Source organism: Ochotona curzoniae, unplaced genomic scaffold (genome assembly GCF_017591425.1).
Source record: "Ochotona curzoniae isolate NIBS_2020 unplaced genomic scaffold, NIBS_Ocur_1.0 contig_2210, whole genome shotgun sequence".
Taxonomy (NCBI): Eukaryota; Metazoa; Chordata; class Mammalia; order Lagomorpha; family Ochotonidae; genus Ochotona; species Ochotona curzoniae.
The window spans coordinates 42253847-42273682 of NW_024465369.1; the positions used below are offsets into that span (position 1 = coordinate 42253847).

The window sequence follows — 19836 nt, forward strand, 5'->3', positions numbered from 1 at the left end:
GGCGGATGGAGGGTTAATAATCAAAAAGCTGGAGAAAAAAAGGAAGGAAAGGAGGTCATGGCGAGGTGATGGTGGCAGGGGCTTAGAGACAGGCAGACACTGCTTTGGGAGGTCAGGAAAGATTTCCCAAGTGGTAGAAAAGTTCACCAAGATAATCAGAAGCAGCTTGCAATGAGGGGATGGGACCTCACCTAGTGCAGATGGAAAACCACCCTGAGAGGGGAGGCTGCCAGGAGCCCTGGAGTTAACTCTGCCAGTTGCTAAGTACGAGTCAAGTTCTGTTTGCCTGTGTCAATTCCCTGCCCTGCATGACCCTCAGCTTTCAGATGAAGATAATAATGCTTGCCCTGTCCTTCCCTTGGGGCTACTGAATTTGGGCTTGCTGTTTAGAGAGTATTTTGAGCCCGACAGGCAAGAAACAGGAAAGCACAAGGCGCAATTATGTTATTTTCCCTGTATTTTTCTCCTGTCACTTTCAGTCCTGGCTGCTGTTTATTAGAAGTAAACAGAGCGGGTGGCCTATTCCTCCAAGTCTGGAAGCCAGCCTCCTGCTCCTGGGCTGGGTTAGGTCTCATCCAAAAACGCAGTCCCGAGGGGGTCCTCTTAGCTAAGCATAAAGGTCAACACAAAACAAAACAAAATGCTATCCTTAACGGAAAACCATCTCAACCACTGGTGCACCAGGATGTAAGGACTGAACCTTCCCATGAGGCTTCCCTTCCAGAACTCGTTCTCCAAACAAAGAAACAAGATAGCAGTCTTTGAGGCAGAAGAAAGTTCTAGGGAGAACTCTGTTGAGCCAATGTTGTGGTTCATCAGGTGAACTTGTTGCCTGCTACACTATTATCCCATACCAAAACGCTGGTTCAAATCTTAGCTGGGAATCAGTGGAATATGGTCTAAGTCTTGGGCCCCTGCTCTTCACACAGGAGGCTCACACCAAGCATTTGGTTCCTGGCTTCAGCCAGCCATTGGGACATTTGGAAAGTGAACCAGTTGATGGGAGACAGCCATCTCTCTATCTCCTCTGTCCCTCTCATTCACCCCTTTAAGTACATAAAAATATTTTTAAAATACCAATCCAGCAGCAGTTTACTAATGTTTTGAATGCTCTAGACAGCTGGACAGAAATAAGTAAGATGTATCTTACTTTTCCAAGACAGTTCTGCACAGTTCAGTTAATCCCTTTGGATGCCCTTCATATCTTACCATCTTCCTTCTATTTTTTTTTAGCTATAACACAATAAAGTAAGCCTAGATAATAAGATGATAGAAGAAAAAATTGGGAAGATCTTGAGTTTTGAAATTTATTGACAGGAGGAAAAGTTCATGAAAATGTAGGAATTCAAGGATCTGAACAATAAAAATGGGAGTTAAAAAAACTCTAGTGGCATCTGCCCACAGAAACATCCTTTTGAACAGTTACTCACACCCCAGCCACCTTTGCAAACAGAAATGCATCTGGGACAAAAGCTAGCAGCCACATGGAATGCTAGAACCACAGGATAGAGGATTGGCGTGCAATATCACCACGCTGGCCCCAAAATAAACTTTTGAAAATAGCAGAGGTAAGTTATTACTTATTAATCTTGAATATGAATGTCCTAAATTTCACAATTAAAATTACAGACAGACTGACTGAATTTTAAAAAGAACATCCAGGGACCAGCACAGTGGCATAACACACCAAGCCTCTGCCTGAGGCAGCAGCATCTAGGAGAGCAATGGAGGATGATGGCTCAAGTCCTTGGCACATGTATCCAGATGGGATAGCTGGAAGAAGCTCCTGCCTTCAGACTGTCCCATGTCTGTCAGAAACAGCCATTTGAGCAGTGAAGCAGCACATGGAAGACTTGCCTCTACCTCTCTCTGTAATCTTTCAAGTAAAATAAATCCATGATAAACTGCCTACAAAAAAAAAAATCACCTCCTGTGTAAAGACAGACACACAAGCAGAAAGAATGGAAAGAGATGTTACGTGCCAATGAAAACTAAAAGTAAAGTAACCTTACTTGTATCAGATAAAATAGAGCTACAGACAAAAACTATGAAAAGTGACAGGGACACACATCTAATGTCAGAATATCAAATTTCATGCAGCATCAGAGCATCAGATCTAAAGGGAGGGATAAATTACAATAGTGAAAGTCGTCAATACCCCACATTTATCAATGGACAGATCATTTAGACAAAAAATAAAGAGGCATAAGAGTTAAAACTGTGCCATTAACCAGATATCTAAATGATATTCACAGAACATTTCTCTGACAGCTGTAGAATACTTATTCTTTTCATCATTACATGGACCATTCTCTAGAATAAATCACATTTTAAGGCCACAAAACAAGTCTCAGACAAAAAAAAAAAATTGAAAACAATCTAACCATAAAGAAATAAGATTGGGAGTAAAACAATAAGATAAACTTTAATACGCAAATAATTTAGGAAAAACCAGAAATAGAAAAATCTCACATGCATCTTAAAGACCCAGAAAAGTAAGAACCAACCGTGTTAGAAGAAGGAAAAAAAAAAAAAGAGCAAAAATTCTATCAGAATTGGATGAGCAAATATGAGGAGCCTAAATAAATAGGATGAAGCCCCACTGAACACAATTTCTAGGGACCTGTCACATTTTCAGTGAAAAAGTGGCAGAGGAGAACAAAGACTCTTTGGGACAACAAGCAAAGAGGGTAGACATGCAGCCGAGGCTGGGAACACAGCAGAGCAGGGCAGCCCAATGCTGGCTGGGGATGCCACCTTTCCAAGAAAAGCTAGGAGGTAGCTGCATGCTCAGCAACATACAGTCAGCTGAAAATTCCAGACAGTGTTGACCTTAGCTCCAGCTTGGGGACCTTACTGGGGTGTGAACGGCTCTTCACATTGCTTCCCTCCCATTCACCACCAAAGCAGGCCAGACTGGGGTGTGAAATACCACGCAGCTGATCTGTTAGGTTGCTCCCAGAAGAAGAATCAGGGCAATTTGCACAACAGAGAACAGATTCCCTGTATCTTGCAACCATGGCAGTTTGGGGGCATTAGCCCCTCAGCTATGTTCATTCAACATGATCCAGGGATGTCTGGTTAGCTTCCTGGGGCTAGCAGCAGCAACCCACAGAAAATCCACTCCCACCCTGGGGGATCTGGACAATGATCCCACTGAATTCTGAAACACCAAGACTGTAACAATCAGTTCAAATCTCTTAGGAGGTCTGGGAGACAAACCTGGCCATCCTACACCTCTCAGAACCCAAATCTGGCAATGCAAACATTTCTTGTAGATCTTCTTAATACTGGAGCAAGATCCAGAGGACATCTTCCGGTACAAGGATTAGGGCTGTTGTACTGGCAAGCCACAGCTCGAGCTGCAGCAGCCAAGCAAGCCCTGAGGTAAGACCTGAAACATCACACAGCATTACAGCTATAGCAATTAGTGCCACAAGCCCCAGAAGCAGCCAGGTGTGCCTGGCACACAAGGAGATAGTCCCCTTTTTCTCAATCACAATCCCTAGCATGACTGACACCAAACTGTGGCCTGAAACACTCAAACATTGCAATTCTACATCAATGAACTACTGCCGAGTAGACCATTATGTCATTCACAGACACACCTAACATTCATTAAAGTAAAAATCACCACTCAGAGGCTACACTTTCTGGGTTCACCCAGGACCAAAGCAACATCTAAACCATGAACTCATTTCCAATAAAAAAACTAGAGAAGAAGGGTCTATTGTGCCAGGTACACAGATATTAATGTGGAGAGAGGGCACTTCCAAAAGTACAAACAGCTCTCCATAATTAGACTCTGAACTGAAGGAAACCTATGAAGTGCTGGCAATAGAAATAAAAACGAGGATTTTAAAAGAAGCTCAATACACTATAAGAGAATACCGGTTAAATGAGAAAAATCAATGAGTGACATGACAAAAATGTTACAAAGGAAATAGAAATCAAGAATTTAGACTACACCAAATAGAAATTTGAGACATGAAACATCAACCAGTGAAACAAATTGATCTGAAATCTTTAACTATTACCTAAAGAAAGGAAGTTCTGCCCTCAAGAATAAGACATCTGAAATAACTTAACAAGGAAAAAAAGAATAAGGGACAGAGTCCATGTGAAGTATTGAATAACATTCAATGTCCAAATACTGGTACCATGGGGAGCTCTGAAGGAGAAGGAAAATGGCATTAAGGACCTGTTATATGAAGTAATTGAAAATTTCACAGGTCTGAGAAGAGATAAGGATGTTCAGACACAAGAAGTTCAAAGAACATTAAGAAGCCCTAGACAAAACAAAATCCCCAAGGCATACTGTAGTCAAATTGTCAAAAGTTAAGGAGATATCATGGCATAGTTGGTACAATTGCCATCCAGGACACTGGCATCTCATATGAGCACTGATTTGAAGCTGAGTTGTTTCGTTTCTTCTCCAGAACCTTGGTGAAACCAGTGGTAAGACAATGGAAGATGACCAAAGTGCTGGGGCAGCTGCACCCACATAGGAAACCCAAAGGAAGCTCCCAGCTTCAGTTTGGCTAAGCCCTAGCTTTTGCAGCCATTGGAGGAACCAGGAGATGGAAGATCTCTGCCTAGGCCAATCTTAGTAATTCTGCCCTTTAAATAAAAGGACCTTAAAAAAAAACTGCCAGAAATTACGAACATTCCCACACCAAGCCGATGAGAGCTTCTGATGGAGGAGTTGATGGGATGCAGTCCCTATAGGTGAGCCCAAGAACCAAGGCAAGAAGCAGCTTGGTCCTGAGCAACTCAGGCCAGGCCAGGTCACCGTACCCACCAACATACACATGGCTCGGGTCTAGGGGTGAGTCAGGCTGGCCAGTTCATGTCACCCAATGGTAGATCCAAGAACCATAATGGGGTGTGAGACAAATCTGGTTGGGCTGCAATACCAGCCAGTTCACATTAGGGTAGGAACTGGGGACTGGCTAGGATGGGCTAGGCTGTAGCCCCCACCAGCATGAGCTGGAACTAGGGGTGGGCTGGGAAAGGCCAGGTTACAGCACACACTGGCAAATGCCAAGGTGAAGCAGGTCATGTCAGACTGGGCCACAGTGCCCAACCAGTACACGTGAAATCAGGGCAGTGGGAATGTAAGCCCAGTAGTAGACTGTAGGAGGGCTCTTCTGCTGGGCCACTACTCCCACTGGTGAGCACAAGAGCTGGGATCAGGGCAGACCAGGCCAGGCAGGGCTGCAAAATATGTTGGCCTGCATGTGAAAAATGTTGGGGGAAAGCCAGGCTGGGCTGACTGTACCCACTGGTGCACGTGTAAGCCAGAGTAGGTGTTGGTTGGTTGAGCTTTGATGCAGCATCAGCTAGCAGGTGCTGGCACTAGGGGCAATTTCTGTCAAGCTAGACTGCAAAACCACCAGGAGAGGGCAAGATCTGGGAGTGGGAGTGAGCCCATTAGAAAAACTGGGCACCTCTCTTGGGCTGCCACTCCTACTGGTGAGCATGAGAATCAGGTTGTGGGCAGGCATGGCTAGACAGAGAGTGGCAGCTGTTGACACGAGTGTGGGCTGGATGACAGAAGGAGGTCATGGTAGGAGTTATTGGTGGTCACACCAACTTGGCTGCAGCTCCTGCTAATGCACATGAAGGACAAGTGTGTGGTGGGTAGGATCAGGCAGGGTTGCAACACCTACTGGTTTGTGTAGGAGACAGGGCTAGAAACAGAACTGACTCCAGCAATTGCAAACACTGATGTGCTCATAGGTTGATAGGTAACAGACTGAGCTATCTGGCAAGCACACACAGGAATAAGGTCTGGGATGGCCTCAGATAAGATTTCTTTGGAGATTGCCCTCAACTGAATGGCTAGACTCAGAACTCCAGCCATGGGGAGAATTGCAGGTTCCTTGGTCTGACCATGGAGTGCATGGGTCAGAGCTGGACCTCCTCAGTGCCTTAGACAAAGGAGTAGACAACATACCCAGTTGCACACGGAGGATATAGCAATCCATTGGAGCCTGCAGAGGATACTTCATACCATAATAGAGGATGGGGACAGAACCAATTGGTTAGCTACGCCAGCCAAGCGTTGGCAGTGAGTATCTGGGAAAATGGAGACTATCTTTTAAATATTTATTTATTCTTGTTGGAGAGTCAAATATACATAGAGGAGGAAAAACAGAGAAAGATCTTTTGTTTATTGAGTCACTCCCTGAGCAGCCACAGTGGCCAGAGCTGAGCCGATCTGAAGCCAGGAGTCTGGGGCCTCTTCGGGGTCTCCCACATGGGTGGAGGGTCCCAAGTCCTTGCACCATTTCGACTGCTTTTCTAGACCACAAGCAGGGAGCTGGATTAGAACCCATGCCCTTATGGGATCCTGGCACATGCAAGGCAAGGACTCTAGCCACTAGGATACTTCTGTGTCAGGCCCAAACAAAGTCTCTAATTTGGACTATTCCAGCCAGTCAGTCCTGGAGGGATTTCATCATGCTTGTAGTGATGAGATCAATAGCAATTCAGAACTATTGAACTATAAAAGCTACTTGAGTAGGACCCTTGGAGCATGCCACACATCAGGAAGCCTGGGATGACATCAGGTGGCTGTCTCCCATCCCAGGGTATGGAGGTGGCGGGACGCTGGGAGGAGCGTCTCTCCTTATCACCCGCTCCCCCAGATCCAGGAAGACCAAAAAACTGATGTGGAAACAATGATCCCACCCATTTTCCTCTAACCCTTGACCCATTTCCACCCTAATCAACTATGTAATCATCAAAAATAAAATTTTTAAAAATAAATTTTAAAAAAGGAAAAAGTGCTAAACACCTGCAAAGAGCAGCAAGTTACAGAGAAAAAGTAATTAGACTAAACCCAGACTTCTCAGTAGAACCTCTGCTGGTATGCAGAGAGCGAGATGATAATATCCAAGGTTCTAAAAATTTCCAACCAAGGGGTCCCAGGGCGGTGGCGCAAGTGGTTAAAGGTCCTCGCCTTGCACGCCCCGGGATCCCATATGGGTGCTGGTTCTATCCCAGCAGCCCCGCTTCCCTTCCAGCTCCCTGCCTGTGGCCCGGGAAAGCAGTCGAGGACAGCCCAAAGCCTTGGGACCCTGCACCCGCGTGGGAGACCCGGAAGAGGCTCCTGGCTTCAGATCGGCATAGCATTGGCTGTTGCCGCTCACTTGGGGAGTGAATCATCAGATGGAAGATCTTCTTCTCTGTCTCTGCTCTCTGTATATCTGCCATTCCAATAAAAAAAAATAATAAAAATAAATCTTTTAAAAAAAATTCCAACCAAGAAGATCGCATTCAAAAGTTATCTTTAGAAATAAGGAATTTTCCAGATAGCAAAGACAGAGAATTCACCATCACCAGATGAGTCTAAGAAATTCTGGAGGGAGTCCTGCAGTACAAATAAACATCATGAAAACTCAGGGTACTACCAGATTTACGAACAAGTAGAAGCAGTATCCAATCAACAAAAGATGTTAGTTTTCCATCAGTACTAACCTTGTATGTAAATGGGCTAAATTCTCCATCCCAAAGATTTAGGTTGACAGAAGAGATAAAATATGTGACCCCATTATATACTCCCTCAGTTTGGGGGCCAGGACAATGGTTCAGTCGGCTGACCCTCTGTTTGCAAGAGGCATCTTTCCATAATGATGCTGGTTTGTATCCCTGCTGCTCCATTTCTGACCAAGCTCCCTGTTTGTGGCATGGAAAAGCAGTAGAGGACAGCCCAAAGACTTCAGATCCTGCACCCACTTGGAGGAGACTCCTGGCTCCTGGCTTCAGATGAACTCAGCTCCAGCCATTGCAGCCTTTTGGGGAGTGAACCACTGGACAACAAAATCTTTTTCTCTCCTTTCCGTAAATTGGACTTTCCAATAAATAAAGCAAAATATTCTTTTTTTAAAAGGAAATCAAACCTCCTTGAAGCAAAAAATGAAAATAGGACATTTTAGAATCTGTAGGCAACAGCGAAAGTAGAATTTAGAGGGAAGTTTATAGTATAAAGTGCTTACATTGAAAGCGATAAGTTTAAAATGTTCCAGTGATGCATCTCAAAAACAAGAGACCAATACCAGAATCAGCAGACAGGAATGAAGATAAGCAAAGAAATTGAACCTAAAAAATTAGTGCAACATAGGTGTTCTTTGAGAAGATAAAATAGAAAACCTATAGCCAGACCAACCAAAAACATCACCTAAAATGAGAGATGCAAAAGGAGACTGTGAAACACCATGGAAATACCATGTTTAGAGAATCAAGATGGCGGAATAGGGTAAAGACCGTTTAAACAGACAGAGAGTATTAGCCAGTGTGAAGCAGAGAGGGCACATTCCAGGAAACAGGAGAAGACAGAACAACAGGGGAGAGGTACCTGGAGGCTGACAGACACAGGAAAGCAGCAGACACAATGCTGTGGTGTTGCAGTGACTGATAACCTAGTGGCAGTCAGCCAAATGTGATCTGAGCTCCACCAGCAGCCAGAACTCAACCAGCAACAAGGCGGGAAGGGACATTCACTGGCAGCTCCAGAGGTGAACCCAGACAAAGAACTGCCTGTTCTGCTGGTCTGTTTGATTTGACCAAAAGCAGAGACAGAGCAGCAGTTCCCAAGAGGGCAGTGCAGGAACAGGGTGGATTTCACAGCCAAGTCCGCCCTCTAGAGTCACATTGGGCATCATTTTGTTTAAGGAGGCAAGGGCTATGGGGCAGGACTGAGCATGCACTGAGCTGGCAGTGAACTAATTTCTGACTAAGTGAACTGCAACAATGTGGCATCATATAGGTTCTACCCAAGACAGGTCTGGGTAGCACTTAGACCTGATGGCCAGCAAATCAAGAACTCTAGTTGTGGTAGCTAAGGCACCATTTCATACAGTGTGGCAAATAATTTAAGATTGCAGGGACAACAGTAAGCCGAGCATGCACTGAGCTTGGTGAGAACCCACAGAACTCAGTGAATTACACTGGTCCCACAGGAAAATAATACTGACTTTGGCATCGTACAGGTCAAAATATGTCCATGTGGCCCTCAGTCCTAACAGTCAACAGGTTCCAGCAACATCAACACCACCAACAACCTAGCTATATAAAACACTTGGTGTCTCCCTAATCCTGGGACCTGCTCCAACCAGAAGTGGGAGAAAGGTTGTACAGACAACAGTACTCCCTCAGCACAGTATCACAGGAGGTGCATACTGGCAAGCCAGGAGCTGGAGCTATGGAGACCATGGTGGAAATCTAACATAAAAACCCAGACCTGGAACTCTCTGGAGGGAGTGGCACAACTGACTGCAAACAAAGAGCCTTGTACCAATTGCAATAAGTAAAATTAAACTGTAGACCTGTGGGTGACACAGCTTAGAACCCTGCCCCAAGGAGAAGAATCTGATAACCACAAATACAAGGACCAAGAGCAAAAGAAGAGACAAAGGTACAATGAATGTTACTAAGACTCCCTGGTAAAGGAGTAAAACCCTATGCCAATCTCAGAGTTAACTGAGGAAGACATCAAGAAAATGCGGGATACAAAATTTAAAACACTTGTTATAAAACTTCTTAACAACAAGAAGCACGTAAAGCAGGCATTCAAGGAATTCAAGGACTATGTCACACTGGAAATGAATCGAATGAAAGCTGATGTATCAGAAATGAATACAGTGGAGCAAATTAAAAGTACAGTGGAGAATCTCCAAAATAGAATGAAGGAAGCAGAAGAAAGAATGTCAGTATTGGAAGATATCTCCTGTCACCTGGAAGAAAACAAACAAAAAGCTGGAAGCAGAGCTGGATTGGGCTAAAACAAAATATTCAAGAATTGAAAGACACTATTAAAAGGCCAAATGTTAGAGTTATGGGAGTCCCATAAGGCACAGAAAGAAAAGCTAGGTTTACAAGTGTATTTAATGAAATAAGGGAAAACTTCCCTAATCTAGAGAAAGAATTTGGAAACACCCAGGAGGGGCACAGAACTCCCAACAGGCTTGACCAAAAGCGATCTTCACCAAGACACATAATAATCAAGCTCTCTTCCATCGAACATATGGAAAAGATCCTTAAATATGCATATGAAAAAAAAAATCAACGGACATTTAGAGCAATGACAATTAAACTCACACCTGACCTCTCACAGGAAACTCTAAAGGCAAAAAGAGAATGAATTCTAAAAGCAAAAAATTGTCTGCCCAGTATAACGTATCCAGCAAAACTTTGTCTTTGAAAATGAAATAAAATTCTTCCACAGTCAAGAAAAGTTAAATGCATACGCCTCTTCCAAACTTGCCCTACAAATGATACTTAAAGATGTTCTCTTGACAGAGAAAAGGAATAGCACCCACCAAAACCAAAGGCAAATGAGAAAAACATCCCAGTAAAATGACAACAGAAGACTAAATCAGCGAACAACCCATTGCTAAAATGACAAGACCAAATTTCCACCTATTCATATTAACCCTGAATGTAAATGGCTTAAACTCAATTAAATGTCACAGATTAGTAAACTGGATTTAAAAACAAAACCCATCTATTTGATGCTTACAGAAGATACATTTCACCAACAAAGGTCAACAGAAACTATATCTTATAGATTATAATTTTTGTTTGAAGAAAGTGTTTGAAAAGATGAAACTGATTATATTCTTTACTGATTCATAGATCATATAGTAGCATAATTTTCTTCAAGAAGGTTCTTGATTTTCTTTTCCATTTCTTCGGTGACACATTGGTCATTCAGTAGCATTCTGTTTTACTTCATGGTGTCGATTTTTTTTTTCTTCCTGTTGATTTTGTATTGTGGCTTTTCATTTAAGGGGATATATAGTAACTGTGTAATGGAGACTATCATACCCAGATGTGAGGATACAATGCAATATGCATTTCTACTTTCAGACAAAGATGGACTCCCAATGAAACTGTTTACTAAATCTTGACAATAGGATGCTGGACTCTGCCATTGTCCATGCCTGCAATCATGGACTTATGATTGTGTATGAAGAACTATACTATAGTAATTATATAGGGGAACTCAGTGATGGGGAAGGGAATTCGCAAGGGGATAAGAGAAATCCCACGATCTATGGAACTATATCATAAAATTATAATAAGTAAATTTAAAAGAAAACCATATGTAATAAACTGATAAACCTTGAAGAAATGGCTAAGTTCCTGGAAACATTAAAATCTACCAATATTAAAGCTGAAATATATAAACAATCTAACAGATCAACAACCAATGAGCCAATGAGATTAAAGCAATCATTAAAAACCTTCCATCAATAAAGTCCAGCATCTCCTGCCTTTACTATTAAATTGTTAAAACACTTGAAAATGATACAATTAATACTTTTTAAAACTACTCCAAAATATTGATTAGAAAGGCAAGATGAAAACTAGACTTGTGACCATGATGAACACAGGCGCAGATATTCCCAACCAGGTATTAACAAACTGAATTCAAAATCCCATTAAAAGGTCATATAAGTCACGATCAAGTAGAATTCAGCTCAAAGATAATGGTTCAACATTTATAAAAATGTGTTACAATTAATTAATTCAGTGAAGTCAGATTACAAAGTAACATACAAGATAGATTAGCTTTTTTATATAAATGCACTCAAAAGAAGTCACATTCACAGTTATCTTACGTTCTGTCTGATATTCATGCCAAATACAAAACAAGTGGATGTATGTGATCAAGTGCATACATATATTCTCATAGACAACCTGTATAATGGAGACAAACATGGGGAAATAAAGATAAATTGCAGTAAGCTTCTGCACTCATGAATAAAGGACTCCCAGCAAAACAGCTAACTATGCCTTGACAATAAGATACTAGATTTTCTATCATTTCCTATACCCACCGTGCCATGACACACTTAAACAGCAGAATGTTAAACTTGCAACCATTATTAAAGGACTATACCACTGTAATAATATGGGGGAAAATGTTGCAAGGGGGAAATGGAGAAGGAGATAGAGGTGGGAAAGAGGAAGCCCTAAGCCTATGAAATTGTATCATGGTTTAAAAAGAAAGATTCCTGGGCCTGGCGCGGTGGCGCAAGTGGTTAAGGTTCTCGCCTTGCACGCCCCGGGATCCCATTTGGGCGCCGGTTCTAATCCCGGCAGCCCCGCTTCCCTTCCAGCTCCCTGCCTGTGGCCTGGGAAAGCAGTCGAGGATGGCCAAAAGCTTTGGGACCCTGCACCCGCGTGGGAGACCCGGAAGAGGCCCCTGGCTTCAGATCGGCATAGCATTGGCCGTTGTGCTCACTTGGGGAGTGAATCATCGGACGGACGATCTTCCTCTCTGTCTCTCCTCTCTGTATATCCGCCTTTCCAATGAAAAAATAATAAAAATAAATCTTTAAAAAAAAAGAAAGAAAGATTCCCTGCTCATAGGTTGGAGGAAGGAATATCATTAAAATATATCACCTAAAGCAATCTACAGATTCAATGCAATCCCCATCAAAACATCAATAAGAGACTTTGTACAATTAGAAAACATTCAAAACTTTGTATGGAATTTGCAAGATACAAAATAATCAACATGACCCTGGGGGGGGGGGGAAGAAATCAAGCTGCAGGAATCACAGTATCTACCTTCAAAGCGTGCAATAAAACTATACTAATTAATACAGCATGGCACTCACATAGAAAATCTACACATGTCAATGGAACAGAAGAGAGAGCCTGGAAACCAATCCACACAGACAACCAATATTTGACAAAGGTGCCCAGACCTGACAGGCAGTTAAGATATTCTCTTCAGTAAATGATGCTGGCAAAATTCGATGCAGACAAATGAAAGAACAAAATTAGATCCATACCTCTCAAGATATACAAAAATCAACTCAATGTCGGTAAAGGCCTAAATTTAATGGCTGCGTCTATGACATTTCTGGGAGAAACTGTAACAGAAATACTCCACGACTTTGCTGTAGGTGAATACTTCTTAGATAAGATCTCCAACACAGAGGCAACAAAAGCAAAACAAATAGGACTAAATCAAACCCAGAAGCTTCTGCCCAGCAAAAGAAATGATTAAGAGACATGCAACATATTGGGAAAAACACCTTCAAGCTCCCTGACAAAAGATTAATATTTAGAATATATTAACAACCTAAAATAAAGGAACCAATCTAAGAAATGGTCAAAGAATCTCAAAAGACAGTTCTCAAAAGAAATGCAAATAACCTACAAATCTAAGAAAACATGCTCAACCTCACTAACCATCAGGGAATGCAAATCAAAACAGGGAGGAGGCCTGATTGTCATACAGTTGATCAAGCCACCAACCTAGATGCCAGCATCCCATATGAATCCTGGTTCAAGTCCTGACTTGAATTCCAATTCAGCTCCTTACCAATGTGCATAGGAAAGCATCAGATTATACAAGTGTTTGGACCCGGCCACTCGCCGAGTTCCAGGCCCTGGGCCTCAGCCTGGTGCAGCCCCAGCTGTCGTAGCCATTTGATAAACAGTAGATTGGAGTTCATTCTCACACTTTGTCTTTTCCTTTCTCTTTCTCCCTTTCAAGTAAGTCCTTAAAGAACACTCTCACACACAGTGAGAGAATGGCTATTGCACAAAGCAAAGAGTAACAAATACTAGTGAGTACGCAGAGAAAGAGGAACTCCTACACACTGGGAGTAGGAATGGGAATTAGGGCAGTCTGTGCAAGACAGCATGGAGATTTCTTAAGGTAGGAACAGACTTGTCATAGGATTCAGCAATCCCACTACTGATACATGCCCAAAAGCATGAAAACATTCTATCAAAGAGATTTCCTCACCACCACTTTTGTAGCAGCCCTACATAACAGAAAAAATCTGGGACCAAAGTAAAGTGTCTTTAGACAAATATACATATATGCATGCATATCTATATGTTACACATACACACAAAACAATATTATTCAGATATAAAAATGAAATTCCATTGACAGCAATATTGATGAACTGGAAGATCTCATGTTAAATTAAATAAGCTTGACACAAAAAAAACATACACATGTTCTGTCTCATGTGTTGGAGTTAGTTAAAAGAAAAACAAAGGCATGTATGCATCAGTAACTAGTGAAAAAATTTATAGCTTTCAAAACTGATGGCTAAAAATGTGATACTGGTATGATTTTTATGATCTGTGATCATTCTGATATTTTGCATATGGGTAAAATGGTCATCTTCAATTTGATTGTTGTTTATGATCCTTAACTATATTCTCATGGTACTTAGCGTCATAGCACTTTTTGCTTGCTGAACTCATTATTTGGTAGAAAATTAAATCCTTGACTAAAAACTAGAAAATAAAAATGTAGGGAGTGAAGCTAAGGGGAAGACAGGAAGGAATGAAATATGATCTTTGAATTGTGTCTATAAACTGTTAGAACTGTTTTATTAATACTACAAAATAAAAAATAGTTATCAGAAGATTAAAAAGTTCATGTAACACATAACATTTTTCAGATAAAAGGTATGAGAGATGAAGCCTTAAAAAACACATCAAAAGATTTATTTAGGAAAGAAAAGACTAAACTGAAGAAAATCGGAAATAAAAGATTGATATTACAACTGATGCTACAGAAATACCAACAATATTTAGGACTACTATGAACAAGCATAACAAATGAGAACCTAAAAGAAATAGATAAGCAAACAAACAAAGAACTATGAAGATATAGAAAACCTGTGCACACTAGGACTAGGTAAGGCTGAGTCAGTGAACAAGCCCCCAAAGGTACATCCACGACAATCTTTGTGACATATCCTTGAGCAGAGGCTATCATCCAAATACTAAAACAAAATCCAACCATATATCAAAAAGATCGTTTACCATGACCAACTAGTACCAATCCCAGATATATAGTTCAACTTAGGAAAATCAATACATCACAAGGAAAATGAAGGATAAAATCATATGACCAATTTATTAATTAATTTTTAAATTGTTAATCACATTGTATTATGTGATACAGTTTTGTAGGCACTGGGATTCCCCCCACCCCTCCCACAACCCTACCCCCATGGTGGATTCCTCCACTTTGCTGCATATTCATAGTTGAAGTTCAATTGGGATTCATTCATTGCATGCATATACCTAGCATAGAGTTCAGCATCTTGTTATCCAGATAAGTTCAGCGGTTTCTAGGGGAGACCTTCTCTGGCATATGACCACGTTAATAGATGTAGGAAAAGCATTCAGTAAAGTTGAACATCTGCAAAAAAGTAAAACCTCAACAAAAAGAAGCTATTCATGAAAAACCCATATCATATTGAATGTGGCGAGCCAATATACTAAAGAGGAAATGCTTTCAGCTTCTCCTTGTAAATTCTGGAAATAGACAAGATGTCTACTCTCACCATTCTTAGTCACTGTTGTACTGGAGATTTTAGAGCAAATGGGCAAAAAGAGAAGGCACACAAACGGGGAAGAGGCAAATTATTCCTGCTTGCATAGGACATTATTCTATGTACAAAAAAAACTTAAACACTCATAAATGAATTCAGTAAAATTACATGATAAAAAGAATTTGTGGGGGGTAAAAAAAATCAGCTTTTATGAATTCTGTAAGAAATTCTAAGAGCAATCCCATTCACAACAGTTAACCAAGGTTGTGAAACATTTCCACAATAAAAATTACGAAACAGTAAGACATCCAAAGATACAATGTGTAAAAGACCTCCCACATTTGTGGATTATAACAATATTAAAATTTCCATGCTACCTAAAGTGACTTACAGATTCAATGCAACCTCCATCAAAATATAAATGGCATTCTCCCTAGAGCAAGTAAAAGCAAGCCTCAAGTTTATACAGAAACATAGAAGGCTGAGACTAGCCCGAGCAATCTGGAGTAAGGCTGGAGACATCACCATATCAGAGCAAGAAATACTACAGAGCTGCTCAACACAGCACAGCACTAGCAAAAAATAAGCCAAGGAGACATAAGAAATGGATATATATATGTTCTTTTTTTACAAAGATATAAACAGCAGGAAGGACAGTATCCTTAATAAATGGTCACGGATAAACTTCAATAAATGAGATAGTCAAACGTGAGTCACTAATCCTTGCCCGTAGTTGTCATTCTGCACAATAATCAACGTAAGACTGAACAAAGGCCTAAAGAAGTCAAACTGCAAAATTACTAGGCAAAGATATAGGAGAAACACTCCAAGGTGTCAATATAGGCAGCCATTTTTTTGGACAAGCCCCCCAAAAACACAAGCCATGAAGTCCAACTCTAGCAGGACTGCATCAAGTTAACAACCTTCTGCCATAGCAAAGAAAGCAGTAAGTAGAACAGACAACAAAATGGAAAAAATTCCAACTATTCACGACACGTCTATATAGCATATTATGAACTCAACCACAAATAAGATAAAAAAAACAGAATGGCAGAAAGTATTTTATACAACAGAGAAACAAGTGACCAAAATAAGGAGAAATGTTCAATGTCACCAGCCACCAGGGAAATGCAGATCAAAACCACTATCTTTTACTCCCATTAGAATGACCTTTATCACAAAGACATGTGCATCCAGCACACGCATACCACACACTGGCAAGTATGCAGAAAAGGGAACATTAGAGTTTAGGTAGGGGTGCAAATTATCACAGCTATTATGGAGACTAGGATGCAGGTTTTTTAAAAACCTAAAAATACTTTACCCTATGACCCAGCTATTCCACCTCTGGTTATACATCACAATGCAAAGAAATCAGTATATAAAAGCGAAACTTGCAATCCCATGTTCATTTTATCACCATCTACTGCAGCCAAAAACGGAATATAATGTATATTCATGCCTAAAGAATAAATGTGACATGTATGCAATGAATCATTTAGCTATAAAAATAAAATAGTACCATTTGCAGTAAAAACAGACTGCTTGAGGTCGTTAAGTGAAGTAAGACACAGAAAAACAAAAAATCACTGCATTTTCCCTTTGCTATGTAGAGAGAAAGTGAGTTGACTTAAAACAATCACTTCTACAGGCTGGAGAGGGACCAGAGATCAAGATAGTGTGATTAAATCTGATACCAACATAGTTAATAGAAGTAATATATTCTAGTATTTTATAGCATAGTAGGGCATTATGGTTCACAACATTTTATAACTGTGGGAGAAAAAAACTGGAAAGGAGGAGAGGTTAGGCTCCAATGGGAAAAGCTAGTGTTAACTGTCTAATTTGATTAGTTTGTAGTGTATATACATGTGTTGAAATATTATCGAATACCCCCAATAAAATGTGCAAATATAACAAGTTAATAAAAAACATTTTAGTAAAAAGAAAAACTTAATCGTGGAAACAGACATACAAATATAGAGAAGTAACTTGATAATCCCTGCATGCTTAACATGGCCCAAGGTTTGTGGGCCATCCTCTACTGCTTTTCCAGGCCACAGTAGGAAGCTGGATGGGAAGTGGAGCAGCTGAGACATGAACCAGCACCCATATGGGATCTGGGGCGTGTAAAGCAAGGATTTAGCCACCAGGCTAGCATGCCAGGCCCTTAACACAGTTTCAACAATTGTCATCTCATTGCCATTACTCTTTCCCTGGACCTAACTGTTGATTCCTCCCTGTATTTAGGAATACATGACAGATGCAACATCACCTCATCAGTAAAAATGGTCAGTTCTCACCCTTGACAACTACTGAATTAGCAAATATTAAATTGTTGCTCATGGGGAAAGTATAGGATCAGGTATCTATAAGCCTCTGGGCACATTTTTGTCAAATGGCCCATGTATAACCTTGTTTTAATGGATGTTTCTCTTTAAAGACACTTGATACAACTGCTGATTTTGATAGCATTGAATTATTGGCCAACAGCACTATAATTCATGCCTGAATATGTTTACCTACTGTACACATACATATAAAGGGCCTAATGCAAAGGCTCAGTGGCTAAATCCTCACCGTAACACATGCTGGCGTCTCATGTGGGTACCAGTTGATGTCCCGGCTGCTCCGCTTCCATTCCAGCTCTCTGATTTTTGCCAGGGAAAGCAGCAGAAAATGGCCCAAGTCCTTGGAACACCTGCACCCAATTGGGAAATCCAGAAGCTCCTAGCTTCAGATCAGATCAGCTTAGCCCCAGCCGTTGCGGCCATTCAGGGAATGAAGCTGCAGATGGAAGATCTTCCTCTATCTCCTTCTCTCTATAAATCTGCCTTTCCAAAGTAAATAAGTCTTTTAAAAAATAATAAATAAATAAAAAGAACACCATAAACAGTGCCGTACTTAGGAACACGAGCCAGCACCTCAGTGCTACGCCTGGGGCCACTTAAACAGTGATTCACTCTCCTCCACCAGGCCAGCCTGCCCCACAAAGCACAATACAAGCGTGGCACTAAGATAGAAGAGGACACCTGCTGACGACAGGAGAGCCACCCAGAAACAGAGCACCATGGCATTTGCTCACATGGCATGTGCACTTCAGGTATTTCAACTTCCTTTTCACTCTGCCAATGTCTACGAATGGGTTCAAATGCTCTGTGAGTACAGATTGATATTATAAAGATGGGCTAGTTGTAAATAGAAATCCATAAATAGGGATCAACGCTATTTCACCTTCTGTCTCATTGAATAAATCTTTATTAAAATAGCCACAATATTATTCTTGTTTAAGATTTCTAAATGGCATTTGTGATTCACATATTAATTCAAACATTTATTAAGCGTCTACTGCATGTTTCAATACTCAGATTTGTTGTGACTTAGTTTGTAAGAGAAAGTCAGCCATTATCTAACACCCTATTACAAATGTGATAACCAAAAACTAGATTTTTTTTGAAGTTTTTCTAATCTAATCTTAGAAGGCAAGCTCTCCTGTCAGCATGAGGCTTTGTTCATTATCATTCATATCACTATGACCATGTAAAAATTTTGCTATTTACATTATTTCCCAGGAATCTACTTCAAACAGTTCATAGACAATGGAATTAAAGCATAAGCGTATTTGGGGGCAACATTTTTTCAAATCCAAGCATAATTTTAATATGCATTTTCTATGAACTTTTTTGGAGACCTGTCATAGTGGCTAGGTAATCAGCTACTGTGCTAGTCATATTTCTGCCGTTTTTGTTTTGTTAAAAGCCACATATTACAGAACTTTCAACTGTTTAATATCTGCTTAGCAAGCAGGTACTTACCCATGGCAAAGACCCTAACTTAGGCAGCCACGCTGTTTCTGAAAGGTGGCAAGTTACAGCAGTACCAGTATGCGCTACCCTATTGCCACCCCTGCACAGGAGCCATGCTAATCTTCCCTGTATTGTTCCAATTTTAGTAAATGTGCTGCCAAAGCGAATGTTACTGCCAAAATGTCAATACTTGAAAATATGTGGAAAAATCTTTCTTTCTGGCAGCTGAGATCACACATCTTTTAAGACGTCCTAGCTCTAGTTTCTTAGGTTATCCAACTCCAGAAACTGAAACCAAATGAAATATGTCTGTCTGGAGCACCAAGATAAACTTAGAAAATAATTTCCCTTTCAGCCCAGTATCCCCAATACCACTTTAACAGGGTCCTAGAACGCCAAGTTCTGTAGACTTAGCATTCATTTCTAATCAGTAAAATTACAACTCATAATTGAAGCTCACAATTTTTCACTTCTGATGATGACTAATGAGGCATACACAAGTGAAAGTAATTATATTTGGTTTTTATTCCTATTTGGGCTCAGAGAAATTCACATGTTCAAATGCAGCAATCTCACAGTAAGAGATTTGTGTTAATTCCTAAGCATTGCAGACTAAATAACCTTAAGCAATTCAGGAAATGTTACAAATGTGAATAATTCCCAAGATCATTGATTGTAAGATTACTAATGGGAAAAAT

The 19836-nt window shown here is 40.7% G+C and overlaps 1 pseudogene; it reads right to left on the reverse strand.

Annotated features, from left to right (window-relative positions):
- Window positions 1–19207: 19207 nt before the first annotated feature.
- LOC121150962 lies at window positions 19208–19304 on the reverse strand (annotated as a pseudogene).
- Between the last annotated feature and the right edge of the window lie 532 nt (window positions 19305–19836).